A 10,964-nucleotide genomic window follows, 5' to 3' on the forward strand; every position below is an offset into this window, starting at 1 on the left:
AATGAAGACATTCTTGGATAAACAAAGGCTGAGGGAGTTTGTCACTACTAGACTGGCCCTACATGAGATGCTCAAGAGAGTTCTGAAAGTTGAAAGGAAAGGACAATAGACAATAGCCTGAAGATGCATGAAGAAATAAAGATCTCCAGTGACAGTAACAGTGTAAAATATAAATGCCATACTATTGTGTTTTTGGTTTTTACACCACTTTTTACTTCCTATGGGATCTAAAAGGCAAATGCATAACATATAATGATAAAACAGTAGTTCTGGACTCATAATGTATAAACATGTAATTTGTGAAAAGAACTACATAAAGGTAGGGGAAAGGGGAATATAGAAACATAATTTGTGTATGCTATTGAAGTTAAGTTGGTATTAAAGCAAATGAGATTGTTATAGATCTAGGGTATTAAATGTAAGGCCTATGGTAACTACGAAGACAGAAATTAGAGTGCAGGTTGGCAGGGGACAGGGAGAATGGGGAGTTACTGCAGGAAGGGCGTGGGGTTTCTGTTTGGGGAGATGGGAAGGTTTTCGTAAGGAAAAGCGGTGCGGGTAATGCAATATAGTAAATAGGATTAATCCCATTGAATAGTTTGCTTGGGAGTGGTTGAGATGGGAAAGTTAAAGTTGTATATGTTTCCACACTTAAAAAAAATAAAAGAGCAACTAAAGAAACAAAGGCACTCACTTTGGCAGTACATATACTAAAATTGGAACAATACAGAGACAATTAGCATGGCCCTGCACAAGGATGACACGCAAATTTGTGACGTGTTCCATATTTTACAAGAAAAAGAGGGAGAGAAAGAGGGAAGAAAGACAAAGGCAACACATGATACTGGAAGGATCTAACAAGGGAGGGCAGAAGGCTCACAAGGACAGTATTGGGACATATGGAAAAATGGAATATAGATGGTAAGCTTTATATCAATGTTAAATTTCTTAAGCTTGATCATTGCACTTAAGATGGATACGTAGTGAATATCCTTGTCCTTCGGAAACGTACATGGCAGTAGTAAGAGTTCAAGGAGCATGATGTATACAACCTACACTCAAGTGTCAGGAAAATGGATTGATAAATAAAGACACAGATAGATGGATAGATAGATAAAAGGAGTAATAGAATGATGGATAGATAGCTAGAATGATGTGGTCAAATGTTAAAACTGGTGGCTCTGGGTTGGCTCTGGGTTGGGGGACAGGGGCATGTTGGGCTTCTCTATATGGGGTGTGTATCATCTTTGTAACTATTCTGTAGGTTTGAAAGTATATCAAAATTAAAAGTTTTCAAAAAAAAATAAGGGCAGTCTAGAGATGTGAATGTAAACTGAAAGAAAACTGGAGAATAATCTAGAGCCTGAATAACACAGTGAACCCAGAGGTGGATATGAATTGTGGTTTATAGTACAAATGCAAGAATATACTTCTGTGAATTAGAACAGATGTATGTACTATTTCAGAATGGTGGGACTGTGGAGAAGCATAGGAAAAATACAACGAATGTAACCTATAGTTAACAGTAATGCTGTAATATTCTTGCATTGATGCCAAAGATGTACTGTGTTAATAATGGAGGGGTATGAGGGAGCGGATGTGGCTCAAGCAGTTGAGCACCTGCTTCCTACATGGAAGATCCTGGGTTCAGTCCCCAGTGCCTCCCAGAAACAAAAACAAAACAAGCAAACAAACAAAAAAACCAACTCAGGGGAGCTGATGTGGCTCAGTGGTTGGACGCTGGCTTCCCACATATGAGGACCTGGGTTCAATCCCTGGCCCCGGTACCTTGAAAGGGGGGGGGGGGGGTATGGAAAAATATGCCAAATGTATGCTATAGAGCATAGTTAGTGATATATCTCATAATCTGTAACAAATATTCCACAACCATGGGGTGTGCTGGTGAACGGGTGCTGTAGGGAGATTCTACAAATGTTTTGTTTTGTAAGTTCACAACTTCTGCAATAAAAATGTATTTTTTTTTTGAAGTTTTTTTTTTTTTTAAAGGGTCAAGAATTGCTGGAATTTTTCCCCCTTAAAAAGGTGAGGTTCTCAAGAAGGGCAAGTTTTCTTTCTGAACCCCCCAAATAAATATTCCTCCCCCAAATAAACATTCTAGATAAATTCAGGAATGAGGGGAAATAATAAGAATATGTTCCTGGAATCCGTTGCTATGGAAACGTGATTGTTATGGAAATTTTATTTGGCTTCCTTGGAGATGTCTTCCAGAAAGAGCCCCGCGGAGTGGCTCTATTTGGCCTTCCAGACTGGACCCGCTCCAGGAGGCGGATGCAGAAAGCAGGTTAAAAAGCAGGGGCGGAAGCGAGGAGGGGGCTCACTGGCGGTGGGACTGTGGAGAAGCAGCTGAAACACCCTCACTCTGACCCTGACGCTGGATACTCGTCTGGCGCTCAACGTTTTTCACCTGCAGCTCTTCAGCAGTGGGCTTAGGCAGTGCGGAACCCCTGCTTCTCGCGCTCCACTGACTCTGGAACTTTCTATGAAACAGGAGGCTGGAGCTAGGGAAATGGCTATGATCGTCATCATGGAGTCATGGTGCTACAGCGTTCAAAGACCAAGCGCAGCCCTCAGAAGCCTTCGGCTCTGCTCCACTGTGCCCACTAAGCAAAATATTGTAATACCCTTGCTGCAAGCAACCTGCACTGTTTTCCGTTTCCTAAACGGCCATATACATTCCCACTGTTGTGTCGTTCTTTGTGCTGTTTCTCTGCCCAAAGTGATATTCTTGACCATCTCTGCTTGATAGATGTATTTTCAATTAGTTAATTAATTAATATGTAAACTCTTTATTGACCTGTAGCACACATGTAGATAAGCACACACATCACAAATGTACCACTTGATAAGTTTTCACCAAGTGCGCAAACGCATGCAAGCTACAACCAGACAACCCCATTCTCCCTTCCAGGCACTAACCATGCCCCCGAGGGCACTGTTCTGACTTCTTACATCATAGATTAATTTTGCTTGGTCTTGTACTTTACATCAGTAAATTCATGCAATATATTTTCTTTTGTATCTGACTTCTTTTGCGCAACATTATATTTATGAGATTAATCTGTGTACTGTTTGTAGGTGTCATTTGTTTTCATGGCTGTACATTTCTCAATTGTGTGAATATATCACACTTTATTTGTCCATTTTACTGATGGACATTTGGGTTGTTTCCAGGGGTGATTATGAAAAGTGCTGTTTACGTACTTTGTTTCAGCACTGCCTGAGCCGGTTTGGTGAACATATGTATGCATTTCTGTTGGTTATTCCTTGGAGCAAAATTACTGGGTTATAAAACACCCTTATCATATACATTAATTTTTAAAAAAATCAAGATATAGAACAACAGGTATAGATTAACAACAACCAAGTGAAAGGAAACAAAAAACATACACCTATGCAAGGAGTAAAATGAGTTCAGAAGAAAAAAACAAAACAACATGACTGATGGATAAAGGAAATAGGAATGATTTTTGCCTCTTGACATTCTTTCCAGTAATTCTTTTTTTTAAAGAAATAAGCTTGTTTTATCATTACTTGAGTTGAATGCTTAATTTATATACGAATTCCCAGTAATACTGTAATGCCCATTCTTTACTTTTATAATCAAAAGAAGCATTTTGTCATTTAATCTACAGATTTCCAAAATCTAGCTTAATGCTACCTCTCTCCAAGTAGTCACACCATAACCAGATTACCATAGCCAGCTAATGTCTTACTCCATTTGTACAATCCTTAGAGCAAAAACACATCCCATCAGGAGCACAGTACCTTACTTTGAATGTATGGCCCTTTCCCTATAACTGTAGAAATGTGAGTAATTGCTCACATTTCTCAAAAGAGCACCCCAACTTGCCATTAAGAGAGTCAGGAAGCTGAACCAGATTATTGTCTCCATTTCAGTTTAGAAAAACACCCAAAGCTAAAAGAAGTTAATCTATAGACCCATTGTCACTCAGCAAATCATTGGTAGAGGCATTTGAAACTGCCCATCCAAGAGAGAGGAAGCTGGCCCTAAATAGAGTCTATCAAGAATATTCTGGGCAGTGGACTTGGCCTAGTGGTTAGGGCGTCCGTCTACCATATGGGAGGTCTGCAGTTCAAACCCCGGGCCTCCTTGACCCGTGTGGAGCTGGCCCATGCGCAGTGCTGATGCGCGCAAGGAGTGCCGTGCAACACAGGGGTGTCCCCCACGTAGGGAAGCCCCACATGCAAGGAGTGCACCCCGTAAGGAGAGCCGCCCAGTGGGAAAGAAAGTGCAGCCTGCCCAGGAATGGTGCCTCACACACAGAGAGCTGACACAACAAGAAGATGCAACAAAAAGAAACACAGATTCCCGTGGCACTGACAACAACAGAAGTGGACAAAGAAGACGCAGCAAATTAGACACAGAGAACAGACAATGGAGGGAGGGGAGAGAAATAAATAAATCTTTTTTTAAAATTCTACAGTGTAAAGAGGGAGGAGTAGGGATTAAGGAGAAAGAAAGAATTTGGGAACCCTGTCTTTGTGTTACTAGCTGTGTGACTTTGCGCAAGTTAACGTACCTCTCTGAACTTTGGTCTCCCATTTCTCACAGCGGAAGGATTAAGAAGGCAGAAAAGGTTCAACCCTGATTAATTGATAGTGGCTGCCTCGGGTACGCGCTGTTAAGAAAGATTATGAAGACAATTCCAGGAGAAATGCTGTGAACAATTAGTAATGTCTGCCATGAGCAGGGGATTTGAAATTGGTATTATGTCTGTTAAATATTTGTCTTTCCTGACCAAGTTGCTCTTCAAGATCCTTTCTAGTCCTATGTTCCATTTAGATGTGCTCATGTGACTGCTGGGTACAATATTCATCCCATAGGTAAGCCTCTTAATTCCAAAGGGGAAGAAATTTTAATTATCTTCTAAAACACAATATACTTTGTCTCCAGCAATTGTATGTGATATATATTTAATCTGGAAGACTCACAGAGCTCCTTAGAGATGGAAGTGCCTGAATACAAAGTGTTAATTACATAGTCATAATCATTCTATTGAGGTAAATTATTTTGCTAAAATTACCATATCCACCAGTTTTCCCTGCCTGCCCAGTGCCCTCTCCTCAGGTGGAAGCTGGTCCTGGGAGGAGGGCGGTGTCCTGGTTGGCTGTAATGGGCAGTGGAGTTAGTGTACAAATACAGAAGGCGAGGTCCTGGGTGCCACTGTCCCAGCCCCGTCAGGATCCCCGAGGTGGTCTCATTGGCCCTGTCTGGACCCACCTGAAATGGTATAGGGCTATCATCATCATCATCACCCTAAAATGAATGATTACCAATGATTTTGTACGATATATACAACAAAGCCTCGAAAGTATATACTTAAGTTACGTGAATTTTGTGGACATCAAGACAGAGACTGGGATGGGGTGAAGTTTTTGTTGTTTTAATAAGTAACAAAATGCTCTCTTTGAAATAAAAAAAGTCAGAAAATACAGATTAGCAAAAAAAAGAATAAAATCAGCATTCAGAAATGACCACTGTAAATCTTTCGGTGTATATCTGAACACCAATTATTTACATACATTAGAAAAGGACAGGGAAGCAGACTTGGCTCAGTGGTTAGGGCGTCCGTCTACCACATGGGAGGTTCACGGTTCAAACCCCGGGCCTCCTTGACCCGTGTGGAGCTGGCCAATGTGCAGTGCTGATGCACGCAAGGAGTGCCCTGCCACACAGGGGTGCCTCCCGCGTAGGGGAGCCCCACACACAAGGAGTGCACCCTGTAAGGAGAGCCGCCCAGTGGGAAAGAAAGTGCAGCCTGCCCAGGAATGGTGCTGCACACACAGAGAGCTGACACAACAAGAAGATGCAACAAAAAGAGACACAGATTCCGGTGCTGCTGACAATAACAGAAGCGGACAAAAAGAAGAACATGCAGCAAATAGACACAGAGAACAGAGAACAGACAACGGGGGGAGGGGAGAGAAATAATAAATAAATCTTTAAAATAAAATAAAAAACAAACAAACAAGCCAACAAACAAAAAATCAACTCAGGGTAGCAAATGTGGCTCCGTGGTTGAGTGCTGGCTTCCTGCATATGAGGTCCCGGGTTCAATCCTTGGCCCTGGTACTTCAAAAACAAACAAACAAACAACTGAGTTAAGCTTTCAACCATATACTGTAAAGATTTAAAGGGTACAGTTCAGTGAGCTGTTATTTTAAAGAGAAGTTCTAAGTTTACAGAAAAATCAGGCAGAAGGTCCAGAGTGACTATGTACCCCTGTTGACACACAGTTTTCCCTATTATTAACACTCTGCATTAGTGTGGTACCTTTGTTACAATTGATGAATATTATAATTGTACCATTAACTATAGCCTATAGTTTACATTAGGGTCCACTGTTTGTATTACACAGTCCTATGAGTTTTTAAACAATTTTTATTCTAGTAACACATAATACAACCTAAAATGTCCCCTTTTAACCACATTCAAGTATATAATTCAGTGGTGTAATTACGTTTACAATGCCGTTCTGCCATCTATTACCAAAACGTTTCCATCATCACCCCAAATAGAAATTCTGTACAATTAAGCATTAATTCCCCATTCCCTACTCCCACCCCAGCCCCTGCAACCCACCCCAGCAACCTATATTTTAGTTTCTGAATCTTAAGAGTTTGATTTTTCTAATTATTTCATGTCAGTGAGATCATGCCATATTGGCCTTTTTGTGTCTGGCTTATTTTACTCAACATAAGGTTGTCAAGATTTGTTCATGTTTTTGTATACATCAGAATTTCATGATTTTTTATGACTGAACAGTATTCCATTGTATGCATATACCATATTTTGTGTATCAAGTCATCTCCTGATGGATATTTGGGTTGTTTCTATCCTTTGGCAATTGTAAACAATGACACTATGAATATTTGTGTGGAAATATCTGGTTGAGTCCCCGCTTTCAGATCTTTTGGGTATATACCTAGAAGTGGAATTGCCAGGTCATACGGTAATTCTGTACCTAGCTTTCTGAAGAACTGCCAAACTATCTTTCTCAGCAGCTGCATGATTTTACGTTCCCACCAACAATGAATGATTGTCACTATTTCTCCACATCCTCTCCAACACTTGTCATATTTTGAATAGTAGCAGTTCTAAAGGGTATGAAATGGTGTCTAATTGTGGTTTTGATTTACTTTTCTCTAGCGGCTAATGATATTGAACATTGGTTCATGTGCTTTTTGGCTATATGTATTTCTTCTTTGGAGAAATGTCTATTCAAGCATTTTTGCCCTTTTTTTTTTTTTACGGAGCTCAAGGGAATGAACCCAGGACCTCATACATGGGAAGCAGGCCCTTAACCACTGAGTTATATCTGCTCCCCAATGACAGTTGGTTTTTTTCATTTGTTTTTAGGAAGTACTGGGAGTCTAACCTGGGGCCCTGTACGTGGGAAGCAGGTGCTCAATCACTTAAGCTACATCTGCTCCCCTTTTGCCCATTTTTTAATTGGGTGGTTTGTCTTTTTGCTGCTGAGTTGTAGGATTTCTTTTTATATTCTGGGTATTAAAACCTTATCAGATACATAGTTTCCCAATATTTTCTCCCATTTTATAGGATGTCTTTTTACTTTCATAATAAAGTCCTTTGATGCACAAAAGTTTTTCATTTTGACCAGGTCCTATTTATCTATTTTTTTCTTTTGTTGCTTGTCCTTTCAGTACAAAGTCTAAGAAGCACTACCTAACACATGTCCTGAAGATGCTTCCCTGAGTTTTTTGCTAAGAGTTTTATAGTATTAATTCTGGATCATATATTTAGATATTTGATTCATTTTGAATTAATTTCTGTATATGGTATGAGATAGGGATCCACCTTCATTCTTCTGCATATAGATCCAGTTTTAGCACCATTTATTGAAGAGACTATTGTTTCCCCATTGAGTGAACTTGGCACCCTTGTCTTAAATCAATTGGCCATAGATGTGAGGGCTTAGCTCTGAGCTCTCAATTCAATTCCATTGGTCTGTATGTATGTCCTTGTACCAGTTCCACACTGAGTTGATTGCTGTAGCTTTGTAATAAGTTTTAAAATTAAAAGTGTGAGTCTTCCAACTTCATTCTTCTTTTCCAAGATGGATTTGGCTATTCAGGGTCCCTTCTCCTTCCACATAATTTGATGATTGGTTTTCCATTTCCACAAAGAAGCCTGTTGATTGGGATTGTGCTGAATGCATAGATCATTCTGGGTAGAACTGACATCTTAAAAAATTTAATCTTCCAACCCATAAACATGGAGTATCCTTCCATTTGTTTAGAACTTTGATTTCTTTTAGCAATGTTTTGTAGTTTCCCAGGTATATGTCCTTTACATCCTTGGTTAAATTTATTCCTAGATATTTGATTCTTGTAGTTGCTATTGTAAGTGTCATTTTTTTTTTCTTGATTTCCTCTTCAGATTGTTTATTGCTAGTGTATAGAAATGCTACGCATTTTTGCATGTCAATCTTGTATATCACCAACTTTGTTGAACTTACTATTCAGCTCTAGTAGCTTTGTTGCGGATTTTTCAGAGTTTTCTCTATATATAGGATCATGTCATCTCCAAATAAGAAGTTTTCTAGGCTGCTGAAAGCAGATACTGTAAAATGCGTTGGCTTTTAACAGTGGGAGTTTATTAGCATACAAGCTTACAGTTTTGAGGCTGAGAAAAATGTCCAAATTGAGGCATCACCAGGTAATTCTTTCTCCCAGCTGCTAGTGATCCTGGACTCCTCCGTCACATGGCAAGGCCCACGGTGATGTCTGCTGGTCTCTCCCTTCTCTTCCAGGTTTCATTGCTTTCAGCTTCTTGCTTCCGTGGTTTTCTCTCTCTTTGAATTTCATTCTCCAGTAAGAGGATTAAGACCCAACCTGGGCCGTGCCCTAACCGAAGTAACCTATGGAAAGGTTCTTTAGGTTCACCCCCACAGGGACGGACTAGCCCTAGGAACATGACTTTCTGGGAGTATATACATTTCCAAACTACTACAGAGAGCTTTACCTCTTCCTTTCTCATTTGAGTGCCATTTTTTCCCCTTGCCTGACTGTTCTGGCTAGAACTTCCAGTACAGTGTTAAATAGCAGCGGTGAGAGTGGGCATCCTTGTCTTGTTCCTGAGCTTAAAGGAAAAGCTTTCAGTCTTTGACCATTGAGTATGATATTAAGTGTGGGTTTTTCATATATGCCTTTTATCATCTTGAGGAAGTTTCCTTTTATTTCTAGTTTACTAAGTGTTTTATTAAGAAGGGGTGCTGGATTTTGTCAAATGCCTTTTCTATGTCTATTGGAGTTATTATGTGGTTTTTTCCCTGCTTCATTCTATTAATGTGGTATATTACATTAAATGGTTTTCTTATGTTGAGCCACCTTGCATACCTGGGATAAAGCTCACTTGATTATGGTGTTTAATTCTTTTAATGTGCTGTGGTTCAGTTTGCTAACATTTTGCTAAGGATTTTTGCATCTATATTCATAAGAGATATTGGTGTATAGTTTTCTTGTGGTAACATTATCTGAATTTAGTATGAGGGTGATGTTGGCCTCATAGAGTGAATTAGGAAGTATTCCATCCTCTTCAATTTTTTGGAGGAATTTGAGCAGGATTGGTGTTAATTCTTCTTAGAATGTTTGGTGGGAAGTGGATTTGGCTCAGCGGATAGAGCGTCTGTCTGCCACGTGGGAGGTCCAGGGTTCAAACCCAGGACCTCCTGACCAGTGTGATGAGCTGGCCCATGCACAGTGCTGATGCATGCAAGGAATGCCATGCCATGCAGGGCTGTCCCCCACATAGGGGAGCCACACACACAAGGCGTGCACCCTGCAAGGAGAGCCGCCCTGCGCAATAAAGCACAGCCTGTCCAGGAGTGGTGCTGCACACATAGAGATCTGACATAGCAAGATGATGCAACAAAAAGAGACACAGATTCCTGGTGCCGCTGACAAGAATAAAAGTGAACACAGAAGAACACACAGTGAATGGACACAGAGAGCAGACAACTGCAGGGTGGGGGAAGGGGAGAGAAATAAAAAAAATAAAAATTAAAAAGAAAAAAAAAGAATGTTTGATAAAATTCTTCAATGAAGTTACCTGATCCTAGGCTTTTCTTCGTTGGGAAGTTTTTGATTACTGATTTATCTCTTCACTTGTTATTGGTCTATTGAGATCTTATATTTCTTCTTGAATTGGTATAGGTAGTTTGTGTTTCTAGGAATTTCCCCATTTCATCTAGTTTATCTATTTATTTGGCATACATTTGATCATAATATCCACTTAGAATCTTTTTTATTTCAGTGAGGTCTATAGTAATATTTCCCCTTTCATTCCTGAGTATAGTTATTTGTGCCCTCTCTCTTTTCTCTTTTGTCAATCCAGTTAAAAATTTGTCAATTTTATTGATCTTTTCAAAGAATCAAACTTTTAATTTCATTGATTCTCTTTATTGTTTAATTTTTATTCTCTATTTTATCTCCACCCTGATGTTTGTGATTTCCTTCTTTCTACTCACTTTGGGTTTAGTTTGTGCTTCCTTTTTTACATTCTCCAGGAGTAAAGTTAGGTCTCTGGTTGGCAATCTTTCTTCTTTTTTATGTAATCATTTTGAGCTATTGACTTCCTTCTTAGCACTGCCTTTGCTGCATCCCATATGTTTTGGTATGTTGTGTTGTCCTTTCCATTTGCCTCAGGTATTTCCTAATTTCCCCTCTGTCTTCTTTGACCCATTGGTTGTTCAGTTTTCCCATAATTGTGAATTCTCCATTTGTCCCTCTGTTAATTGATTTCTAACTTTATTCTTTTGTGGTTGGAAAAGATACATTGTATGATTCAATATTTTTAAAAATGTATTGCAAACTGTTTTGTGACTATATGGTCTATCCTGGAGAATGACTCATGTGCTCTAGAGAAGAATGTATATTGTGCTGCTATTCGGTTAATTGGT

The 10,964-nt window shown here is 39.6% G+C and overlaps 1 non-coding gene across 1 annotated transcript; it reads left to right on the forward strand.

The window, feature by feature from the left end:
• Positions 1 to 686: 686 nt before the first annotated feature.
• On the forward strand, positions 687 to 792 carry LOC111761691 (U6 spliceosomal RNA). Its single transcript, XR_002794976.1, has one exon. It is a non-coding gene; the product is annotated as a U6 spliceosomal RNA (small nuclear RNA).
• The last annotated feature ends 10,172 nt before the right edge of the window (positions 793 to 10,964 follow it).

This window comes from Dasypus novemcinctus, chromosome 2 (assembly GCF_030445035.2).
Source record: "Dasypus novemcinctus isolate mDasNov1 chromosome 2, mDasNov1.1.hap2, whole genome shotgun sequence".
NCBI classification, from domain to species: Eukaryota; Metazoa; Chordata; class Mammalia; order Cingulata; family Dasypodidae; genus Dasypus; species Dasypus novemcinctus.